This window comes from Rutidosis leptorrhynchoides, chromosome 4 (genome assembly GCF_046630445.1).
Source record: "Rutidosis leptorrhynchoides isolate AG116_Rl617_1_P2 chromosome 4, CSIRO_AGI_Rlap_v1, whole genome shotgun sequence".
NCBI lineage: Eukaryota > Viridiplantae > Streptophyta > Magnoliopsida > Asterales > Asteraceae > Rutidosis > Rutidosis leptorrhynchoides.
Genome location: NC_092336.1, coordinates 50,945,806 through 50,951,147, shown reverse-complemented (window position 1 = coordinate 50,951,147; position 5,342 = coordinate 50,945,806). Strand labels below are relative to the sequence as shown.

The following is a 5,342-nucleotide window of genomic DNA, read 5'->3' as shown; positions in this document are numbered from 1 at the left end:
GAGACTTTTAGTCCGGTTGTTAAACCGACCACTATTCGGACAGTACTTAGTCTTGCTATTTCGCATTCTTGGTCTATATATCAACTTGATGTCAAGAATGCGTTTCTTCATGGGAATCTTCGTGAGACAGTTTATATGTATCAACCATTTGGATTTCGTAATAACGTATTTCCGGATCATGTGTGTTTGCTTAAAAAGTCACTTTATGGTCTGAAGTAAGCACCTCGTGCATGGTATCAACGTTTCGCTGATTTTGTGACTACTATTGGTTTTATCAATAGCAAATGTGATAATTCGTTGTTTATTTATCGTCATGGCTCAGATATGGCATACCTTCTTCTATATGTAGATGACATCATTCTTACATCTTCTAGTGATTCTCTGCGTACCAAGATTATTGCAACATTGGCTCGTGAGTTTGCAATGAAAGATCTTGGTCCCTTGAGTTATTTTTTGGGTATTTCGGTAACTCGTCAGCCAAATAGTTTGTTTCTTCAACAAACCACGTATGCCAAGGATATTATAGAACGTGCAGGTATGTCTCAGTGCAATTCTGTACGCACACCGGTTAATACAAACGCCAAACTCAGCGGCGCTTCTGGACCTCCGGTTGCCAATCCCACCGAGTATCGCAGTTTAGCTGGAGCCCTTCAGTATTTGACTTTCACACGTCCGGATATTTCTTATGCTGTACAACAGGTTTGTCTACATATGCATGATCCGCGAGAGCCTCACTTACATGCTTTGCGTCGCATTTTGCGTTATTTACAGGGAACACTGTCATATGGTTTATACTTATACAAATCTCCTCCTCGTCATCTTATTGCGTATACTGATGCAGAATGGGCCGGGTGTCCGGACACTAGACGTTCCACGTCTGGATATTGTGTTTATCTTGGAGATAATCTCATTTCTTGGTCCTCAAAGCGTCAACAGACTTTGTCTCGTTCTAGTGCTGAAGCTGAATATCGTGGGGTTGCTAATGTTGTTTCAGACACATGTTGGATACGTAATTTGTTACTTGAGTTACATTATCCTCTGCTTCAATGCACGATTGTCTATTGTGATAATGTTTCCGCCATGTTTTTGTCAAGTAATCCGGTACAACATCAGCGGACCAAACATATTGAGATGGATATACATTTTGTTCGCAAAAAGGTTGCTCGTGGTGAAGTACGAGTTTTGCATGTTCCTTCACGGTTCCAGATTGCTGATATTTTTACTAAAGGCTTACCTCGTCTACTATTTGATGACTTTCGGGACAGTCTCAGCATTCGGCCACCTCTCGCTGCGACTGCGGGGGTGTATTAGCGTATAGTTTCCTTATAGTCATCGGTAGCAATCTTTGACTTATTAGAAGTCTATCTTGTCCATTATTGTATAGGATTATTTATGGATAGCCTTGGTCACCAAGTTATGTAAAGTGTATATATCTATGATTTGAGATAATGAGAAAGGGGCACAAAATTCTAAACACTTTCACAATTTCAATGTTGGTTGCATTATCCAATTATCCAATTAAGTTTCTGCCGTCCACTTCCACAATATATTCGGCGGCCTTTTCTTTTTTCCTTTCATAAAAATATCGTATAACCTCCTTGTTCAATATCTCAATCCGTTATTTGTTTTTTTCTTTTCTCATTCTCTAATTCAATAAAGTTAAAAACCCTTATATAACTCATGATAGTTGCGACAATATCCGGCACATCTTTTATTTCTTTCAGCGCCTCACATTCCTATCTAAAGTATGCGTATCTTAATCCTTTTGTTTTTGTTTATCATACTAAATAAATAATTAAAATAAATAATCGGCGTGGGGCTGAGTAGGTTCCAAACCCCGAAAAAAATAAGCTCTTTCTTTTTGCAGCGTTGAAGACGATTGTATCAACGATAAAAGTTCTATGCCCAAGTCCTGCTCAATCCTTAGGCAAGCAAGGCACGACGTACAAGAAAAAAATAACGTTACGAAAAAGGAAACGCAGTCAAGCAACACAACCAATCAGCGATTATCAATCAGTTCAATGCAACAAATTAGAGAGGAAATTGTGTTTTTATTTATTTTTCTTATGTTTATTGTTTCTTTCCAATCCGAACTTTCTCTATTTCGTCGTTCGGACTGCGGGGAGTGTTAGACAGATTATATTAGGCCCAAGTCCGATTGTGGGCTTAGGTCCATTAGGGTTTCTTAGCATATTAGGGTTTGTAATCCCTATATATATCGCATCAATAATACAATCACATTCACGGGTTTCATTCTATAACAATTGAAAGCAAATTCATCTTCTTACGGAACTCGATTTTAGCTCTTATAACCGTTAACCTTTAGTTCTTAGTCCGTTTTGGAATTCTAATTCAGGTAGATATCAACCCAATACATCGTTACTTATATCAGTTTGTGATTATGTTATGAACCTGATTATATGGACACAAGAACTAAAAAGGGTATTCTCCGAGGTCCGTGAATCACATATGGCTAAAAGCGGGCTGCTCAGAGCCGTCATGGCACTACCAAAACAACATCTGCATTTATTTAACTGACCTGGGTTGGCTAATGGGTCAAAATGGGTAGTTTTTTGTACTGTGAAATGGGTCAGGTTGGTATGACAGACCATTCCTCAATTTGTACGTGTCATCCTTGCGCAGAACACATGCTAATCTTCTCTGTAAAGCTCCAATTTTATCGGATGTCCCCGAAGGGACAGTTGGTATGACAGTGTGTCACATAAAAGTTTTTTTGTTCATCTTTTTGAAAAAATAGAAATACTTGATACATTAATTATGGTTAGGAGATAATTAAAATCTTTGAATTAAAATTATTGAAGGATTTATAGCTATCACGTAATATTTTGACATGGTAGCATGTACAGATTAATTCTATTTTTACTAATTGATGTTGTGATATATTTTTTATGTTGTATAGGCTATCAAACACTTGGGCTCTCAACAATGTAGAAACACATTGTTGACGACTACATATTGACATCTAAAGGTGTGACTAAGGTAACATCTTTACATATTACAAAAAGGCATTTGTATGTTTACAAACTAAATTTGTACAATAACGTTCAAAGTTTCTTGAAAGTGTTGAAGATGACAACGTGACCTCAAATATGTCTTTCGCTCGGAAGGCTCAATTCGATTGACTGGTATAATTATATTATTAGTATTGGTACTCTTTTACATGCTCTAACTTGAATCTTATTATTGGTTGTTGAGTCTTATACTTTTAATATGATATGCTTTACTATACACATGTATGATTGTTGTAGTGAAGCATTGACATTGAGAGAGAGATGATAAGTAAGTTAAAATTAAAATTCTTGCACCTCTTGCTTGCTATAGCTATTAAGGTAAATTAATGAAGGCATCAATTTCTCTAACGAAACCCATCCTTATAACTTCAACGTAACATTATGTTTTTCCTTCAAAAGTAATTTGACATAGAATAAGTTCTCTTATCATCCTCATTCGTTTCATTTATGTAAAACATATATGTTTATTTCTTTTGTCATGAGTCATCTTAAGTATGACAATTGGTTATTGGATGTGCATTAAAACATCCTTTAACTTTGGTTTTTATGGTCATTCTTTTTATAGGTTTTTGGCTATCATTTGTAAGTGTTTTTATCAATACTTTGAACAACTTAAATGCATTTGTTGAATTCGAAACATTGTTTGTTTACATGTCAACGCATAAGTTTTATATTGACGATGTTGTGTTTCTTTTGTAATTATTTCATTAACATTTTATACTTAGTTTTTAATAGAGCCCGCCAAGGCTAGTAGATAATAATATTTATATTCATAATTTATGAGATTGTTACTTACTAATTATTTGTTGTTTCATTAGTAGTTTAGTAGTATGATTTATATTATTAATTCTTTTTAATTATTGATACTTCCACTTTATAACTTAACAACATTAATTACTCGATATAATAACATCTAATCTTGTTACCTATTTTTAAAACAATTGTACATCAAACGCGCTCAAGACCTAATGGTCAAACATAACTTAAAAGTCCTTCACAAGAAACAAGTTCATATTAAGTGCAAATTCTAATAAAGGTCCTTTAAAGGAAACAAGCTCATAATCATCTTGATTCCCTGTGTCAGTAACATAATCTAAAAAGTTTTTAACAATAGAATCTTCATCGTCAACTTCAATAGTCATGTTGTAATGTGTCCCACTATCTTCCTTGGTTTCACCATCTGTCAGACTAAGAAATTACTACGTACATATTAGTATGCTTCTGGTGATTATGTTCTTTTACCGCAAAGTCTCCATATTTCCTCACGTTTTCATCTTCTGGATCTTTTATGGGGGTCCAATCTCTGTTGATTATTTTGCCACCTAGTGTAGGAGACATGTTTAAGATGAAGAATCCCAATAAGAAAATGAAAAAAAAAAAAAAATATGTAAAAATTAGGCTATGATGACTTGATCCCATTGTACTACTAGTAGAATGTGGTTGTGAAAATAAAATGGATATACATGGTGTGTTATTTTAGTTGGACTTTATACTGGTAACTTCACATGTAAAATATGTTCTTACGTGATTTTATGAAACATGTTTGATACAATGACAAAGATAACTTTACATGAAGTAATTGTTCATAGAAAACATGTGATATATGACTTCAAAGTAAGCCTAACCATGCAAAACATGTGAGATATGGTAAAATAGACGATATAAGATGAGTATATTAATAATTTTTAGGGAGGAATATGATATAGTAAGATTCTATGAAAATGTTAATCTATAAATTAATACTTAGTTGCCTTTGGATTCATTTAGTCTAAATAGGTTTACATTTTACATCATGTTCGCATTACATGACCATGTTACCTCTTCCATTTATCCACCTCTTCCCAAATTCTTCCATCTACAAACACTAATTTCATCCAATGCTATTACGTTTCATTCACATCTGTAAAATTGCAGGTTAAATCTTCTAATATATTGTGGCATGATGTAACTTTTCACACTAACAATGTTTAATAAATACGTAACACATTCATATTCATATATATTTATATATATGTATATATACTTGAGGCAAAGATGAATGAATCTATAGTTAATGTAGGTAGTCACATAAAATTCACTAATCATTCATATTCATAACTCACACATGTATTTTTGTCTATCCATATTCACCACTAATTTACAAGGATGTGTGGATGAGTCACATGAAAATTTCAATGTATAAGCTCACATGTTTTTTATCACGATGTGTAACATGATTTCCATGTGAACTTACTTCTATAAATCGTATATCAAAATGTGTCACGCCATGTTTATCCATTTCATTCTCACAACTCACTTATCAACAACACA

At 33.9% G+C, this 5,342-nt stretch overlaps 1 non-coding gene across 1 annotated transcript; it reads right to left on the bottom strand.

The window, feature by feature from the left end:
• Positions 1–2,599: 2,599 nt before the first annotated feature.
• LOC139846334 (U6 spliceosomal RNA) lies at positions 2,600–2,700 on the bottom strand. Its single transcript, XR_011759051.1, has one exon. It is a non-coding gene; the product is annotated as a U6 spliceosomal RNA (small nuclear RNA).
• Positions 2,701–5,342: the final 2,642 nt, after the last annotated feature.